At 34.8% G+C, this 20104-nt stretch overlaps 1 long non-coding RNA gene across 1 annotated transcript in view; it reads left to right on the top strand.

The window, feature by feature from the left end:
• Positions 1-3546, top strand: part of LOC120068564 — a 30384-nt gene extending 26838 nt beyond the window's left edge. Inside the window, exons 3-4 of the long non-coding RNA XR_005479229.1 lie at positions 3199-3258; positions 3441-3546. This is a non-coding gene — a long non-coding RNA (uncharacterized LOC120068564). The remainder of the gene's footprint in view (positions 1-3198; positions 3259-3440) is intronic.
• Positions 3547-20104: the final 16558 nt, after the last annotated feature.

The raw sequence follows: 20104 nt of genomic DNA, 5'->3' as shown, positions 1-20104 counted from the left end.
TCCTGCTAGCATGTCTCCATATGAATGATCAGGATCAGACCATCTGTAGCAAGTCACAACACTTGTAACTATTTTACAAAGCAGGCTGCATCCGTAGCGTTACCAGGATAAGGTTTCCCTCCTATATCCATATACTACAGACCATTTTGGTTATCATTTAAGGCATGATTTACCTATATGTCTCCACATACATGTTTAAGTTACAAACGACAACCAGGGTTCTTAGTTTATTAGTTTGTAGTAAAGCAATTAAAATATCCAATGTTCCATAGACAAAAGTGAAGAAAATATCATATATTATTACATCACAAGTGTTTGTTTAATACTGTGTTTACAAACAACAGAACCCAACGAGAGTTTAGGGCATCAACCCCAACATAAACATCATTACATTTTTGTGCACAAAAATGCATTTAATTAAAGTTGAACATGTTTTCAAAACAACTTTTGAAAAACATGTCTTATCACTAACTATTCATACACTATGAAATATTTAGTAATAAAGTTTGGAGAAATTGAATTTCTCTTCTGGTGATAAAAGCACCATATTCAGCAAAATTAAATAATATTTAATGCCTCCTACTACTTTAACTGAGTTGAGCATCTTGTGGCCAATTAGTAGAACTACTCCACTTAAATAAGTATTTGTCAAGATTTTCATTCTAATTATAATGAAGAAAAATTCTGATAGTGAATCATTATTCAGCTATCAAGATGTGAATCTGTATTCTCCACCCTGAACTTAGTAAATTATATTTACTTGTTCTAATTTTTCCTCTTTTTGAGACATTTCCAAAATCCCTCAACAATGGACATCCCAAACTAATTAGGAAATTTTTCCTCATTAGTTCTAGTCATTATAATTTTCTTGGAACCCTGATGATACTTAACTTTGTAGATCATTTAGCTTGCCATGACTCTAACATACAATATGTTTTGTCATTTTTTTAATCTACACACATCATATGTTATATAGACAATTACAGTAAGCTATCACTGCAAAGTTTATTCATAAACACTTCAAGAAATGACAACAATTCTTTTGAGAACATTTCCTAAATTAAAAAACTAAATTACACTGCTATTATGTGTTGATGAAATTTTCAATGTAATAAATTCATCAAAACTTTTGACTTATATCGTTAAATAAAACTTATAGAGAAATATACATAACTTTGAATCATATAAAATATGTTAATCGACTACATGCAATCTATTATCCATTCTAATTCAGCAAATAAATTTAAAGATGAACCCATGAAGTTGAATATGAATCTCATTCATATAACTACAAAATTTCTATTGCTATGATACTTCAGTGAGTTAGAATAAAATCTACTGTAGGGCAGTCAGTCATTCCTTCACTAGATTAAGACAATCTCAACGAATAGGCAGAACAATTCCTTGTTACTGTAAATATCAGTCACCATTTTCGGTCCAGAAATTGTTAAACTCACTTAACATTTCTTGTAAGTGTAATCCATCGTTTTAGATTCTAAAGTTCTGCCCCAATGAGCCAACCATAGGGAAAAACCAATTAGGACATGAAACTAAAGTAATCCTATCTATCTTTGGAGTTTGAATAATGTGTAATGCAACAACGTTTTTCGTGTCAAGTAATATAAGGTCTTACTTGACACATTTTTCGTGTCAAGTATAAAAATCTCTTACATGACATGTTTTTTCATGTCAAGTAAAATATAAAAAATAATTAACTTATTATTTTAAACAAGTAAATGGGTTAAATGCCCTGAAACCCTCTCTTCCTCATTTTCTCTCTTACAAACCCCTCGCCCCCTCCCCCGAAACCCTCTCTTTGCAAAACCCCACCAGCCCCAGCCGACTCTCGTTCTCCCCACCGCCGGCAGTGGACCAGCTCCTCCCTCAACCTCCGCCTCTAGCCAAAGTTATCCGTCACTGTCGAGCCTAGCCATTTATGTGACGAGACGTCTCTACTCGTCTCTTTCGCCCAAGCCGGAAGGAGCGTTCGCCGCTTGCCATTCGCACCACCAGACGCTGTTGTTCACGCCCCAGCCACCATGACGCTATCACACGCCGTTTGGAGTTGCCCAGCCTCGCACTAGACGATGTTCGTCGTATAGCTGCATTCCCCTATTCTAGATCCAGTCAGTTCTCCATCGGATCCACTGTTTTCATCCTCAACCGTCGCCATTCCTTGGGATTTTTGCCGGATCGTGGAGTTAGAAAAAATTAGTGTAAGTTGGGTTCCTCTTTGTGAGGTTAGTAGGTTCTTATTATTTTGTTATACCCATTGGTCTGGCGTGGGTTTAATTTTTGGTTGGGTTTTAAATTTGGATTGAGACCCCTCAAATTGGCTTGTATTTGCATTGAATTTCGTGTTCGAGGCTCGAGTGAAGCGTCGATTTCAACAAACACTTTGGGTAAGTCTGTTTTTCATGAATCTGAGGGCTTGTTAGTCTAGGAGTTAGCCATGAAGAATTATAGCATCTTCTGTAATGATTTGCTTGTTTGAATGTTTGATGATAAGATTGATTTTGAAGTGTTGGAAGGAGTTGAGTTTCAATCCAATAGGTTTGAGACCAATCTTGGCAAGGTTTTGATAAGTTTGAAGGTTAGTATTAATAGTTCTTTGTTACCCATTTATGTATTGCTCTAATAATTGAGTTATTTTCAATTTTTGATGTTCAATTCAAAGATTTCAAGGGATTGGAGCCACTGTCCAACAGAGTTAACGATATTTGGACGTTTTGATAGGTATTAAAGCCTTGAAACTCTTTTGGAATTGTTACATAGTTGCTGGAATTTGGGTTTCTAACCATTATTATTGAACTTTTCGTAGGTTGGATTACTTAGTTGTAGTTTTAAAGTGGCATTCGAATCAAGCCACACTTTGGGTAATCTATTTGGAGTTAATTGGTTATTTTGGTGAATGAAATTTTGAAGAAATTTTTTATTGCTTGTAGATAATATTGGGCTTCTAATATTCTCTTCTATTAATTGATTCCTGTATTAGTTTTCTATTAAAGATGCACTTTGATTGCCTTTATAGAGAGATTTCAATTGTGTCAAGTCGCTTTTGCTTGAAAGTTGTGAAAGTTGGGGAAAAGGTGTCTACATTCTTCTGTTTTAAATTTTAGCATATGCTTGATTTGTTGATAATCTTCTTCCTCTTTATTATATTTTCTCAAACCTCTCCCATCTTCCTTCGTTTTGTAGCGAAAGGTAATTGGTCCTCCTGAGGCTGGATATGGTCAAAAGAGAATGAATGAAATCCCAGTAAGTCCCTAACTTTAAGTTGTAGATATTTTTTAAGTTTTGAGTATGATATTTTTCCATTGCATAAAGTAAGCCAATCATGTACATTTTTCCTTGTGCGTGTCTTTTTGTCATTGTTGAATCTTAACACTTATTTCTATAATTTGAAATTTGATGTTATCACCATTTATTCTATTTTGCAGGTTGACTTGCTTAAACATGGCTTGCCTAACCCTTACTTCTCGATCTTTAGACTTCAAAGTTCAATGTATAGATAAAATAATGTACTTTGTTGAGAGGTTACTTATTAAACAATTTGTCACTTTTGTGTTGTTGAAAGTCGAGTTGTATACAAAAGCAATTTTTAGTGAATATATTGAGTTGATGATCTTACATGTATAATGTTGATTTAGTTGATGTAATAATATTATTGGAATACAAGGCAGACAATGAGAATATCAATTGGGGCATTTAATTTGAAAAAAAAAAAAGACATATACTTGAAAAAAAAGTCAAGAATTATCATATATGATACATAATCAATGTTAAGAAGCAATAAACATGATATACCACCAATTTCAAGTGTATTATCTTTCTTGACACGAAAATTGTATCAAGAAACATTTTTCTTGACTTTTTTTGGAGTCAAGTTATCACATTATACTTGACAGTCGAATACTCGACGCTTTTATAAATGTCAAGTATACCCTTTACTTGATATTGGAAAAATGTCATGTAAATCCAATTTCTGTAGTAGTGATAGTTTAACAATGTTGATTCTTGTTTATTAAACACTATAATAAATGTAAATTATTCATTGGATGCTTATAAAATCTATTGTTTAATTCACTTTTCAGATCGGTTCCCAGGTAGGTGTATTCCGTTTCCGTCAGCTTAAATATCCTAGCCTTAGATAGAACCTTCCTTAGATAAAAGTTCCTTATAGACAATTATGTTATAAATTTAATCTTTTATTTACTCCAGTTTAATCCTATTAAAAGAGAATTAAAAGATTAATCCTATTTCTAATTGTATTAGAAATATATTAACATAGGTTTAGGTGAAATTAATTTTAGAATATTTAAAATTAATTTTAACCTATGGTTACATGCAACTCTTGATTATAGATTTTAGTTCTGATTTCATTTGACTTAGAACTATTATAAAGTTTAATGAAACAATTAAAACTTAAGCCATGCATCTAATGACATACATAAAAATATAAGAATTATATTTCTAAGGTAATGTCATGCTTCATGCATTTTCATTTTCATTAAACAAATATAATATAACTCTTATACTAAGATATTAATGAAAATCATATAGTAAACATACATTACTTTAATATAACTCTTATATTAAAATTAATACATGCATACTACATAGTCATGCCATCATATACTATAACTATTAGAAACATGATACATGAACATGCTTTTCATTGATAAAATATAACTCTTATATTAATTAATGAAACTATATTAAACATGCATTTAAATATAACCCTTATATTAAAATGCATGAGCATGCTTAACTTAATCATGCAACTATATAATATAACTTTTATATTAAAATGATGCATGACTTTATGTTTATTCTATGGTAGGATTTATACTATATGATATACAATATGACATATAAATAATTAAAATCATACATCATAGGTATAATTAAATAAAACGACAATATTAGACTGAAATTGACATCCTAAATATTAATTAAATTAATATAACACTTGTATTAATTTAGTTAATGAAAATAGAATAAATATTTAATTATTACAAATTAATAATTAAAAAAAAAAACAAAAAACTACACAAAGAAACCGCTAAGATGCTTGAACCTTCAATCTGGTAGTTTCCTGACACATGCGTAAACCATTTAAACCATTGCAATGTTGGTTTTTATGTTATGGCAGTGTTGCAATGCTCCATGCAACGTTGCGACAGGAGTGTTGCGGTACTGTAAGGCAGAAAGCCTGCTCTACTTTGTCTGTTCATTCGAATTTCTCTGTTCTTGCTCCAAAAGATCACCGATTCGAAGCTGAAACTCCATCACGAATGACACAGAAAAATACAGACTAGATTACTTGAATTAAATGCCCAAAACACCGGGCGATTACAACTTTAAATACTTTAAATTGATAAATTGTAGGTCACTTTTGAAACCATCCAATATGCAAAACTCATACATTCATAATGCATCATGCACCCATATAAACTCTAAATTAAAGTTCCAAAAAAAAAAAATTTAGAGATCGAGATGGTTCTGATACCAATTGAAGGGATTGAAATTCCCTGCAACGGAAGCAATTGGATGCAACGATCTCTAAATTTATTTTACAGAACATACAAAATACAAAGTAGCGGAAACCATTGATAAACATTATTAATTCAAACATGCTACTACAGTGAAAATTGAAGAGAGAGATTAATAAATCACTCACCTTTGAAGATCAAATTTTCACGTTCCTCTCTAATTCGAGTTGTCTTCTCCCGAGCTCACGAACTCGGCATCCATGAACTCAACGAACAGGAACAGACACCACCAAAGGGTCTTCCTTATTATTCTCAGGGACGAGAATCGTGCAGAGTTGCTGCAGTCAATCTTGGTGTGAGGAAAGAATAAGAGATTTTTTAGAGAAAAAAAATTCTTCCCTGTAAAAATCACAAAGAGAAGATGAACCAGAGGGGGGAAAGAGTTTTCTCTCTTCTAATTTGTTACGTGAGTTTTTTGAGAGAATAAATTTTTAATAAATTCATATTCAAATTTTTTTTTTTTTAATAAATACATATTTTAACTAACTTAATATATATAAATATTAAATTATAGGTTTTATCACATATAACCTATAGCTTATATTATATGACATATAATTTAACCTATAATTTTTATATAAATCACATCCATATAATTTAATATTTGAATCACATTCAAATAACGACCCTTCTCATCAGACTATATAAATTTAATATGAATCATATTCATATTGATTTTAACACATAGTTTCTATGTGAATCATATTCACATAATCAATGTTTGAATAATATTCAAATATTTATTTCTCTCATAAAATTAATTTGAATCATATTCACATTAAATTTTAATATATAGTTTTTATATGAATCTTATTCATATAATTAATATTTGAATCATATTCAAACATTTATTTCTCTCAAATTGTATCAACATACATTATATTATATAATGTATCAATGTACATTATTTAACTGTATCTTATACAATTAACTCCCTTTAATTAATTTGAATAATTCAAATCACATCAAAATTAATTTGTTTCCCATCAGTCCTCATTGAGCTAATGAGAGGATCTTATGGACCTATAGATCGAAGCTCCAACGATACGAGATTAATTGATTAAACACTTTTAATCAAATTAATCAACATTCATTAACTGCTGGTCACTTCACTAAAGACCCACCGTGGAACTCATTGCACTATAGATATATTTATGTGTCCATTGGATATAACTAATCAATAGTGCGTTGACCCTTCACAAATTGCTCTTAAGTATAGTTGGGTCTAATTATTGTTTTACTCCTGTAGTTACATCTAACTCCTTAAGTATCACTTATCCCTCTAATGATCAATTAATCATAGTCCAACTATGACCGAACCCCTCTCAGGCCAAGAGAGGGTGAGGTGCCTCATTGTTCAAGCCCCGAAATCAGCCCTTAAGGGAGCAAGTTATGTTCGTATCATAACTATAGGGAAGGAGTGAATTCCTTCTTATGTATTTGTGTTCCCAACTCTCGAAATTAGACTTAACATTTCGTGGTCCGGTCTTTATACAAACTTTTTTATGTTGGGTGTCCTAATTCTCTCAGAGTCTCATAATTTGTAAACAGTTTGTACACATTGTTATTAATAAAAGAAATGTTATTTTATTTGCATTTACTCATATCCAATAAACTAAGACCCGTGGTTATTTTATTTAACTTAAGCATGTATGTGAGACATAAAAGTGGATAATGCCTTAAGTAATAACCTAAATGGTCTGTAGTATAAGGATAAAGGAGGGATATCTTATCCTAGTGACACTATAGATACGACCCGCTTTGTAGATATTTACAAGTGTTGTAAAGTGCTACAGATGGTCTGATCCTGACAATTCATGTGGAGACATGGGAGTAGGGGTGTCCTACACAAAGAGTTTATATAAGACCGAACCACAAGTTGATTATTTTCTTTATATAACGCCGTTGATAATTGAAACTTACATCTCACTAAAATGACCATAGGTGACATGACCTTAATCCTGAGTGTTTTGGGAACTCCTGCCTATGAGGGCGGTCCTTTGATTAGTATGGGTGAGAGTGGCTAGATTACCAACTCAACAAGTATACCTTTTTGGGGATTCTTCTGATTGAGGAGTTAGAAACTCAGTTACACAAGACGGAATTCACTCATTCCAGGAAGTAGGGGAAAGTAGATAAATTGCTCCCTTAAGGGTTGATTCCGGGTCTTGAACATAGTGGCCACACCCTCTCCTTGGAAAAGAGGATTTAGTCATAGTAGGACTATGACTTATTGTTCATTAGAGGAATCAGTGGTACTTAAGGAGTTAGATGTAACCACAGGAGCAAAACGGTAAATTGGCCTAGCTTTACTTACGAGCGATTTGTGAAGGATTATCGTACTGTTGATTGGTTATGTGGACACAAAAATATATTTGTAGTGAGAATAGTGCAACTGTCGGTCTTTAGTGGAGTGTTTGACAGTTAACAGATGGTGGATCTCGTGATTAAAGAGTTTAGTTAGTTATTCACGTACTTTGGAGCTTCAAGCTACAGGTCCATGAGGTCCCCTTGGTAGCTCAATGGGTTCAAGTTGAGAATCAAATTTTGGGGTTAGTTTGAAGTGTTCAAATTAATAAGAGGAAATTCAATTATATGTGATATAATTGGTGTGATGTATTAGATACATTAAATGGAAGAATTAATATAAATATGATTTATATTAAGTACCATAAAATAGAAAAAGAACTATGGTTTATATGTTTCATATGATGAAATATTAAAACTATAGGTTATAAATATAATATGATAAGTTGGTTGTCATATTTATTTATAATATATTGATTGTATGATAATTAATTTTTTTCTGGAAAATTATTTTCCAAAATTAGTAGTTGATCCATTCGAATAATTCTCACAGAAAAGGGCTATCAAGTAAAAATTGTTTTTACTAAGCGATAGCTATTGAGAGTCTACATGATCGCTTAGAGTTGACTATACGATAGGTACTCGGCTGATCGTTGTTGTATGATTGAGTAGCAAAGTCTATGCGATAGGCTTCAATTTACTAAACGATCGAGTACATCGCCTATGCGATAGACAGTGTCTTGATTTCCCACTAACTCGATCGTCTACTCGATCATAGACCTTCTGTCTTTCTAGTCCAAGATCATATAGAGCCCATAACTTCTGGATTCTCACACCGAGAATACTAAGGTAACCATTGTGGTGGTGTCCTTACTCTGTTCGTGAATCGAGTTGAACTTGATTGGGTTCGAGGAGCATTCAGACGTCCGTGTTGTTCATGTTCTGTTCATTGCGATCATTTGCTATTGTGGATGCATTGGAGAAAGATCGAGGGATTCTTGAAGAATGGTTCTTCAAAGGTACGCATACTCTATACCTTGAATCTCTTATAGCATGCTGTAATTTCTATTTATGCATAACTTGTTAGTTTCCGTTTAAGGTTGTAATTGTTGATGTTCAATCTGAATGGAATTTAGAACGATCCACTTCCGCTACTCATGGAGATCTATGTTTGTGATTTTCTTCAATTGGTATCAGAGCTAAGTTGTTCTAATATTCCAAATTCCATTACTGTATTGAACTTCTTTTACAATCATGGGGGGTTTTAAGTTTTCTGCAATGTGTTTAAGAGTTAAATGTGTTTATGGATGTTTATGGGATGATTGCCTCTGTTTAAAGCTTTCTTTAAATTTACAAAGTGTTAATTTGTAAGGGCCCTTGTGTTTTTGGGTATAATTAACAAGCAATCGAGTCTGTATTCAAAGTGTTTGAAGTTGTTTGAGTCATTCATGATGTAGTTTCATAGCATGAAGATGTAGTTCTCATCGAGTAAGAAGACCGAAGGTTGGTCGTATGGTGTAGCCTAAGCTAAACAATCGTTGATATTTGGCTAAACGATCGTGTAGAAAAGTTCTGCCCGATTGTGTAGTATTTACTAAACGATCGTTTAGCTAATGCTAAACGATGGGGTAAAGAGTTTACTCTATCGTGTAGCATTGGTTGCTCGATCGCGTGGATGCTTGAGGTAAACAATCGCATAGAGTATTTGATACTCATCGTTTAATAAAAGGCGTGTGCACTAAACGATCGTGTAGTTTAGCATGCCTCATCGCATAGTCACTNTGATACTCATCGTTTAATAAAAGGCGTGTGCACTAAACGATCGTGTAGTTTAGCATGCCTCATCGCATAGTCACTGACTATACAATCACTCGATATACGATACCTTACATTTGCTCAGCTATCATTTGTTGCACCGTATCGTTGTCATCTACTTGATCGTTTAAAGCTTGCATTGCACAATGCGTGCTACACGATCGCGTGGCCATATGTTTCATCGCATAGTCAAAGGTACATGATCGTTGCTAAACGATCGTTTATGCTCACACAGCGTTGCTAGATGATCACAAGGATTTGTTACAAGATCAAGGAGACGCGTTCTTCACCTGGACGGTTCAAGACCTGGTTCGCCTGTTTGAACCGGTTGACTCATTGCTATTTGTAATAGTTAGCTTTGTTTTTTTTTTAGGATTTAAGGCTAATTGTCCCGGTTCATCAACTTTTACTTAATGTACATGAGTTGTATATTTGTTTATATGCCATAGTGTATGATATATAGATTTAAAACCCACCTTAGGTTATGTATTTTATTCATACATCATATATTATAAATGTTATAATATAGTTAATGGCATGATGAAATTACAAGAAAGTATGCTCATGCATCATGAAATATAAGAGTTATATTTATACATGCTTTAAGCATATTCATGCATCATCTTTATATTATAAGAGTTATAGTATAAGGGTGTATGGAAGCATGTATGCTTGGTTCATCGCTTTTTTATATATGTGTTATATACAAGTAGTAATGAATGAACAATGCATGGAGCATGATACTTAGGCTTGTTTATAAGAGTTATGAATGCCTTGTATGTGTTGCTTTACATTGTGGATGGTTTTAGTTGTTTCCTGTGATAAGTGTTATAATGAAAATTAGAACTAATATCAATAAGAAAGAGTTACATGCGAACTTAGGTGAACTCATGTTTTAAAAGGGTTTTAAAATTGGATCGAGATAGACTTAAGTTCATGGTTCTAATGTGATTAGATACCTAATTTTAATCTTTTTCAATAGGTTTAATAGGATTAAATTGATTTCCGTAAAAGATTAAATTTGTATTAAATCTATCTATAAGGGACCTTTTATCTAAGGTGGGTTCTATCTAGGCTGAGATATTTAAGCTGACGGAAACAGGACACCCCTACTTGGGAACCTACCTGGAAAGGTGAATTAGATAGATTTGCTATAAGCATGCAACAGTTGATCGAAGACTTCATTAAAGAGTTTAATGAATGATGATCAAAAGTTGTTCAACTTTCCAAAGTAAGAGTTACTTTTGGGCATACCTAAAAAGTCACTTAGTTAAAATCGTTAGCCATGTTTTTTCTAAGTAAACTAAACCCTAGGTTATAAAATAATCACTAGGAGAAAAAGATGTAGATGATATGTCAATTCCACTCACATTTCTCTCCGAATGTTCATGCCTGAGATTCATGCTTGGCCTCCTGGTGTCGTGGGAGTATCCCCCTTCAGATGGTGTTTGCATGAGTCAATATCAAGATGGACGGAGAGAGTGTTACAGTACGTAGGTGAAGGATGTGTGTCAACATGTCCTGCGGTCTCCTTCATTGGTTTGCATCGTGAGATCTTCTTGCACGGCCTTATGGTGCCTTGGGAGCGTCCCCCTTTAGATGGTTTGTGCGGTTGGTCAATATCAAGGTGAACTTCAGAAATGGATAGGGTCGCTTTAGTTTTTTCCCCAATCAAATTTTGTCCCTTCGAATTGGCTGTTTGAGGCGGAACTCTAGGTTTTAAAATGAAGGGTCACACTTACGGGAAATTATTAAGCAAGTTAATGGTTTTTTGACCAAATCAATAATGGCTAGTTGTTATAGGAACAAGAATTGTTCTGGTATTAATGAGTGATTGAGAGTGTCTCAATTCAGAGGAGAGATAAATTGATTACCCTTCAGTGGCTTTTGTCTTAAACCTTTGAAGCGTCATTGAAAAATTAGATGTCATACGGGGTTCATTTAGATTTTGCTAAACCATATTGGATTTTGTTTTAAAGAGTATTTGCTAAAATCTAATGTAGATCAATGTGTTTGTTTTTTCAGCAACGTGTATGCTTTTTCGTTAGTTGCCTCTTTTAATTTGACCAGTTATATACATTGGAAAGAGTATCTTAAAACATATTTCGTGGTAAACAACCTTAAGTTTGTCATGGTTGAGGAGTATCCTCAAGTCCCAACCCTTGATGCACCGCAAAATGTTCGTAATGCATATGAAGTATGGATGAAGGCTAATTCGATGGCCCGACTTCACATTTGGCTAGCATACCTGATGCATTGGCCAAAATGGTTGAGAACATTGTCATTGCACGTGAGATCACGGACTCGTTACAAGAATTGTTTGAACGTCAATTCTCATTTTTTGAGCAGAAAGGGATGGATGACAAAGAAACTAGTAGTGTCAGTTCCCAAGATAACCTCTAGTCTTTCTTAAATGTCAATGGACTAAATGAGAAAGTAATTGTTGCTGACTCTGTTGAAGTTCATCGACGAGAATTGTTCTCTAAAATGAATCTTGGAGCTTATTTAGGTTCTGATACTAATTCCACTACTCTCCAGAAGAGGAAGAAGTCTAAAAATAGTAAATATGATTTATTGGTCTTGGAGACGTGTTTGGTAGAGAATGATGATTCTACCTAGATACTTGATTCAGGTGCTACTAACCACGTAAGTTTTTCCTACCAAGGGTTTAGTTCCTGGAAAATATTGGAAGATAGAGAGTTGACTCTTCGAGTCGGTATTGGTGAGGTTGTTTCAGCTATTGTTGTAGGCAGTCTGAAGTTATTTTTGGACAAGAAATGTTATCTGTTACTGTATAATGTTTTTGTAGTTCTTCATATCAAGAGGAACTTAATCTTGGTTTCTTGTTTGATTGAACAAGGTTATACCATCTCCTTTTCTGAGAGTAAAGTATTTATTTTCAAGAATAGTATGGAGATTGGTTTTGGTTCAATGGAAAATAACTTATATGTACTAAGGTTGTTAGTCATAAAAGCCTTGCCTAATACTAAAATGTTTAAAACAGCGACAACTGCAAAAAGACCAAATGTTTCTCCAAAGGAAAACGTCAATCTTTGACATCTAAGGTTAGGTCACATCAACCTTAATAGGATCGAGAAGTTGGTGAAATGTGGACTTCTAAAGAGTTTAGAAGAAAAATCCTTGCTGATATATGAATCATGCCTTGAAGGCAAGATGACCAAACGACCTTTTACTGGAAAAGGTTATAGAGCCAAGGAAACCTTGGAGCTTATACATTCAGACCTCTGTGGTCTGATGAGTTTTAGGGCTCGAGGTGGGTATGAATATTTCATCTCTTTCATAAATAATTATTTAAGATACGGGTATCTATACCTAATGCAAGATAAGTCTGAAGCCCTCGACAAGTTCAAGGAGTATAAGGTTGAAGTTGAAAACTTGTTCGGTAAGGCGATAAAAACACTACGATCTAATCGTGGTGGATGGTATATGGACCTCGCATTCCAAAACTATATGATAGAACATGGAATCACGTCCCAACTCTCGGCCCTAGGTACACCTCAGTAGAATGGTGTATCAGAAAGGAGAAACAAAACTCTGTTGGACATGGTTCAGTCTATGATGAGTTATACTCATCTTCCGGACTCGTTTTGGGGATTTGCAGTGGAGATTGCATGTTACATTTTAAACAACGTTCCCTCGAAAAGTGTTTCTAAAACACCTTTTGAGCTATGGAGAGGCTGTAAAGGTAGTTTATGCCACTTTAGGATTTGGGGATGTCTAGCCCACGTGCTCATGGCTAACCTTAAGAAGTTGGAACCGCATTGAAAGTTTGCCTCTTTGTAGGCTACCCCAAGGAAACAAAGGGTGGATACTTCTATGCTCTAAGTGAGAATAAAGTGTTTGTGTCGGAAAATGCTATGTTCTTGGAAGAATACCACATCAGGGATCATAAAGCATGAAGCAAGCTTGTTTTACATGAGATTTCTAGTAGACTACTGAGGGTTCAACAAGAGTTGTTGATGTCGGTTCATTTAGTCAACCATCTCAAGAGTTTAGACTACCTCGACATAGTGGGAGGGTTGTGAACCCACCGGAATGCTACATGGGTTTGACTGAAGCCCAAAACATCATGTCTGATGATAGAGTTGAGGATCCATTGTCTTATAAGCAAGCAATGGAGGATATTGACAAAGATGAGTGGATTAAGGCCAAGAATCAGGAAATGAAGTCTATGTACTTCAATTCGGTCTGGAAACTTGTGGATTAGCCTTATGGGGTAAAACCTATAGTGTGTAAGTGGATCTACAAGAGAAAATGAGGTGTAGATGGAAAGGTGCAGACCTTTAAGGCTAGACTCGTGATAAAAGGTTATACCTAGGTTGAGGGAGTGGACTATGAGGAAACTTTCTCACTTGTTGTCATGTTAAAGTCTATGAGGATACTCTTATCCATAGCTAAATTTTATGATTATGAGATATGGCAAATGGACGTCAAGACTGCCTTTCTAAATGGTAATCTTGAGGAGACCATCTACATGGCTCAACTAGAGGGGTTCATTGTTCCAGAACAAGAGCAAAGAGTTTGCAAGCTTAATAGGTCCATTTATGGTCAGAAACAGGCATCTAGATCGTGGAACATTAGATTTGATAGTTCAATCAAATCATTTGGCTTTGATCAGAATGTTGATGAGCCTTGTGTTTACAAGAAAATCATCAACAACTTAGTAGCTTTCCTGGTCTTGTATGTGGATGATATCTTACTCATTGGGAATGACATAGGATTTCTGACTGACATTAAGAAATGGCTAGCTGCCCAGTTCCACATGAAAGATTTGGGAGAGGCACAGTATGTTCCAGGTATCCCGATTATTCGGGATCGTAAGAACAAGAGGTTGGCCTTGTCTCAGGCATCGCACATTGAGAAGATGTTGATCAAGTACTCGATCTAGAATTCCAAGAGGGGTTTGTTACCCTTCAGGCATAGAATTATTTTATCTAAGGAATAGACATCTTAAGAGGTTGAGGAAATGATACAGATTCCCTATGCTTGGCTATTGGGAGCCTTATGTATGCAATGTTATGTACTAGACCTGACATTTGCTATGCAGTAGGAATTGTCAGTCATTATCAATCTAATCCAGGATTAGATCATTGGACTGTGGTCAAAACAATTCTCAAGTATCTTCGGAGAACGGGGATTATATGCTCATGAGACAAGAATTTGATCCTTACAGGATACACAGACTCTGACTTTCAGACTGATAGAGATTCTCAGAAATCGACATTAGGGTCAGTGTTCACTCTGAATGGAGGGGCTGTAGTTTGGTGAAGCATCAAGCAAGGATGTATCGCGGACTCCACTATGAAAGTCGAATACGTAGCCGCTTCTGAAGCTGCTAAAGAAGCTGTTTGGCTTAGAAAGTTCCTTACAGATTTGGAAGTTGTTCCAAATATGTTTTTGTCGATCACTCTCTATTGTGATAACAGTAGGGCTGTGGCGAATTCAAAGGAACCTCGGAGTCATCGTAAAGGCAAGCATATTGAATAGAAGTATCATTTGATCAGGGAGATTGTGCATCGCGGTGATGTGATAGTCACGAAGATCGCGTCAGAGTACAACATTGCTAATCCATCTACAAATTTCCTCATAGCTAAAGTGTTCGAATGTCATCGGGAGAGTCTGGGTCTACGGAACATGCGACACCTTGTTTAAGGAAAGTGGGAGATGATACTGGGGTATAGAGTATGTCCTAGTTTATTGTATATTGTACTATGTTATATATTGTACATTAGTCTCCCGAGGCATTAGGACAAGTCTCCTGAAGCCTTGTAGTTTGTAAGCAGTTTGTACACATTGTTATTAATAAAAGAAATGTTATTTTATTTGCATTTACTCATATCCAATAAAATAAGATCCGTGGTTATTTTATGTAACTTAAGCATGTATGTGAGACATACAAATGGATCATGCCTTAAGTAATAACCTAAATGGTCTGTAGTATAAGGATAAAGGAGGGATACCTTATCCTTGTGACACTACGGATACGACCCGCTTTGTAGATATTTACAAGTGTTGTAAAGTGCTACAGATGGTCTGATTCTGACCATTCATGTGAAGACATACGAGCAGGAGTGTCTTATGCAAAGAGTTTGTATAAGACCAGACCATGAGATGATTAGTATCTTTATATAACGCCGTTGATAATTGAGACTTATATCTCACTAAAACGATCATAGGTGACATGACCTTAATCCTGAGTGTTTTAGGAAATCTTGCCTATGAAGGCGGTCCTTTGATTAGTATGGGTGAGAGTGGCCAGATTGCCAACTCAACAAGCCTATCTTTTTAGGGATTCGTCTGATTGGGGAGTTGGGAACTTAGTTACACAATACGGACTTCACTCCTTCCCCAAAACAGGGTAAGTAGATAATATTCTCCCTTAAGGGCTGATTCTGGGTTTTAAACGTAGTAGTCACGCCATTTCCTTGGAAGAGAGGACTTAGTCATAGTAAGACTATGAGTTATTGTTCATTAGAGAAATCAGTGGTACTTAAGGAGTTAGATGTAACTACAGAGGAAAAAAGGTAAATTGGTCCAACTGTACTTATGAGTGATTTGTGAAGGGTTATTGCACTGTTGATTGGTTACGTGGACACATAAATATATTTGTAGTGAGAAGGGTGCAGCTGCCGATCTTTGGTGGAATGTCCAGCAGTTAACGGATGGTGGATCTCGTGACTAAAGAGTTTAGTCAGTTATTCACGTACCGTTGGAGCTTCAAGCTACATATCCATGAGGCCCCCTTGGTAGCTCAATGGGTTCAAGTTGAGAATTAGATTTTGGGGTTAGTTTGAAGTGTTCAAATTAACAAGAGGAAATTTAATTATATGTGATATAATTGGTGTAATGTATTAGATACATTAAATAGAGGAATTGATATAAATATGATTTGTATTAAGTACCATAAAATAGAAAAAGAACTATGGTTTATATGTTTCATATGATGAAATATTAAAACTATAGGTTATAAATATAATATGATAAGTTAGTTATCATATTTATTTATAATATATTGATTATATGATCAATAATTTCTTTTTCTCTATAACCGTTTGAGTGGGAGGTTATTAGAAGTTTTATGGTAACCATGAGATAAAAGGAAAATTGTTATCCAAAATTAGTAGTTGATCCATTCGAATAATTCTCACGGAAAAGGGCTATCAAGTGAAAATTGTTTTTACTAAGCGATAGCTATTGAGAGTCTACACGGTCGCTTAGAGTTAACTATACGATAGTTACTCAGCTGATCGTTGCTACCCGATTAAGTAGCAAAGTCTGTGCGATAGGCTTCAGTTTACTAAACGATCGAGTACATCGTTATGCGATATAATGTTCTTATCTCCCACTTACTCGATCGTAGACCTCTTGTCTTCCTCAGTCCAAGATCATATAGAGCCCACAAATCCCAGATCCTCACATCGAGAATATCAAGGTAACCATTGTAGTGGTGTCTTTACTCTATTCGTGAATCGAGTTGGGCTCGATTGGGTTCAAGGAGCATTCAGACGTTTGTGTTGTTCGTGTTCTATTCGTTGCGATCATTTGTTGTTGTGGACGCATTGGAGAACGATTGAAGGAGTCTTGAAGAATGATTCTTCAAAGGTACGCATACTCTATCCCTCAAATCTCTTATAGCTACTGTAATTTCTATTGATGCATAACTTGTTAGTTTCCATTTAAGACTGTAATTGTTGATGTTCAATCTGAATGGAATTTGGAACAGTCCATTTTCACTGTTCATGGAGATTTGTGTTTGTGATTTACTTCATTTTATATAAGATACCCCCACTCACACATCTTTACAAGAATGATCAATATTAGATCATTTGTACCACTTTACAACAATTGTAATAACTACAAAGTGGGTCGTATTAGTAATGTTACCAGGATAAGGCACCTAGCCTTATCCATATACTACAAACCATTTAAGTTATCACTTAAACATGATCCACCTGTATGTCTCCACTACATGTTTAAGTTACATCATATAACCTTGGATCTTAGGTTAATGGATTATTGCACAAGTAATACAAAATCAATCAACTATCGAGTCAACTAACAAAAACTACGATGTTTTAGGGCATACACCCCAACACAGACTTGGAAGCACCTTTATTTTTTAATATCTTTTTACGTGCCACTTTGGAACAAACTTTCCACGTCTTTCTTTTCCTATTTTTTTGGTAATGAAGCGTCTTCCCTTCTATGTTTTTCAGTGATCAGGCTTTTCTCCACTATCATTGCTGCTTCGATGAGTTTAGAGAATTCTTCCCAAGCGATACAAGCAGTAACAAGGATTCAATTTCTTGTCTCAAACTAGCATCGAACCTCTTACTGAAGGAACCCTATAAAGGGACCATGAGCGAAAGCGATGGATCTTCACAATCTTTCCAATTTTACAGAATATAAAATTTTATAGAGACAAAAAGAACATATGCATTTAACCCAAAAAATTACAACATGCATTAATAAAAATAATAGAAAAATAAATAGGGTTTCAAAAAACTCTTACCTTTGAAGGACTAAAATCTTCACGTTTCCTCTTATCTGTGAAAATCACAAACATAATTGAAAGGCCAAAAGGGCACCACCACTAGGAAACCTCAGTATTCTCAGGTAGAGAACCCAGGAGGTGTGAGCTCTATCTATTTTGGATTCTGAGGGAAGGGATTGAGAGAGGAGATGGAGAAGCAGAGAACTTTCTAAGAACTTTTCTGTTTAGAGCACTTCTGTGAAAAAATTCCCCAGAGGTAGAAGATAAATCCCCTTAACAAATCAATAGTACGATGACCCTTAACAAATTGCTTGTAAGTATAGCTGGGCCACAATTACCGTTTTGCCCCTATAGTTACATCTAACTCTTTAAGTACCACTAATCCCTCTAATGATTAATAAATCGTAGTCCAACTATGACCAAACCCTTCTCGAGCTAGGAGAGGGTGTGGCGCCACATTGTTCAAGCCCTAGAATCAACCCTTAAGGGAACAATTTATCTACTTGCCCCGACATTGGGGAATGAGTGAATTCCTTTTTGTGTAGTGTGTTCCCAACTCCCCAATCAAACGAATCCCCAAAATGGTCAGCTTATTGAGTCGGCGATCTAGTCACTCTCACCTATAAAAATCAAAAGACCGCTCTCATGGGTAGGAGTTCACAACTCACTCAGGATTCAGGTCATTTTACCTATGGTCATCTTGGTGAAATGTAAGTCTCTATTATGAACAGCATTATATAATGAGACTACATATTTTTTGGTCCGATCTTATACCAACTTTTTTGTATAGAATATCTTTGCTCACATATCTCCATATGAATGATCCGGATCAAATCCTTTGTAGCACTTTACAATAATTGTAACATCTAAAAAGCGAGCCATACTTGTAGTGTCACTAGGATAAGGTATCCAGCCTTATCCATCTACTACAGACCATTTAGGTTATCACTAAAACATGATCCACTCGTATGTCTCTACATACATGTTTAAGCTATAAGATAACCTTGGATGTTAGTTTATTGGCTTGTAGTTAATGCAACTAATTTTGAAATAAAATATCACATATTTTATTACATAAGAAAATGTTTGTACATTACAATTACAAACTTTAGAACCATACGACATTTAGGACACCAACCCCAACACTTATAGTGTTCACCATTGTCTTCAATAATGTTCAAGGTGTATCTCGAGAGCTTAGTAATTTTTTTTTTCATATTCCCTCACCATCATGTTCCCTTGAGTAAGTTTTAAAACTTAATTTTGTTTCAAATCACAAAATGATTGTGGGTAGAATTTTTTGTAAAAAGATTTTTGAAATTCTCCCCACGTTGGTTCATCTCTTCCCCTTCTTCTATTCTCTACTATCTTTCACCAGTCCTTCGTCCGTCTTTGTAATAGAAAGGTGGCCAAAGTTACTTTCCGTTCTTCAGGCACCTCACAACTTTAAAACATTTTTCAATTTAGGTGATCCAGGCTTCAACATCAGCCAGATCTGTGGTCCCTTCAAATGTACTTGATTCTAGTGACTTGAATCGTTCAATCCCATATTTCTTCTTTGGGTATAGCTGAATTGTATCCAAACTTTCAATAAGGTGTTGTGCGAATCTATCTAAATATTGTTCTTCCGACATAACTTGCTTCTGAGAATTACTTGCTTGGATTTCACTGCCTTCTTTGGACCTACTGGTACTTGCTTGGTTTCTTTGTCTCCCACTTCTCAACATGGTTTCTATAAAAGAATTAGTCAACACATAGATTAAGTACTGGAAATTTCATTACCAAAACATCTACTTTTTATAGCACTTTTATTTCTTTAGTTATCACAATATTTTTGTATTTTACATCCAACTTATGCATTATATTTATATTTATAAGTTTACAGTCATTATTCCTTACTAATCTTCTACCT

This window comes from Benincasa hispida, chromosome 12 (assembly GCF_009727055.1).
Source record: "Benincasa hispida cultivar B227 chromosome 12, ASM972705v1, whole genome shotgun sequence".
In the NCBI taxonomy this organism is placed as follows: domain Eukaryota; kingdom Viridiplantae; phylum Streptophyta; class Magnoliopsida; order Cucurbitales; family Cucurbitaceae; genus Benincasa; species Benincasa hispida.
This window is presented reverse-complemented; position numbering and strand designations above follow the sequence as displayed.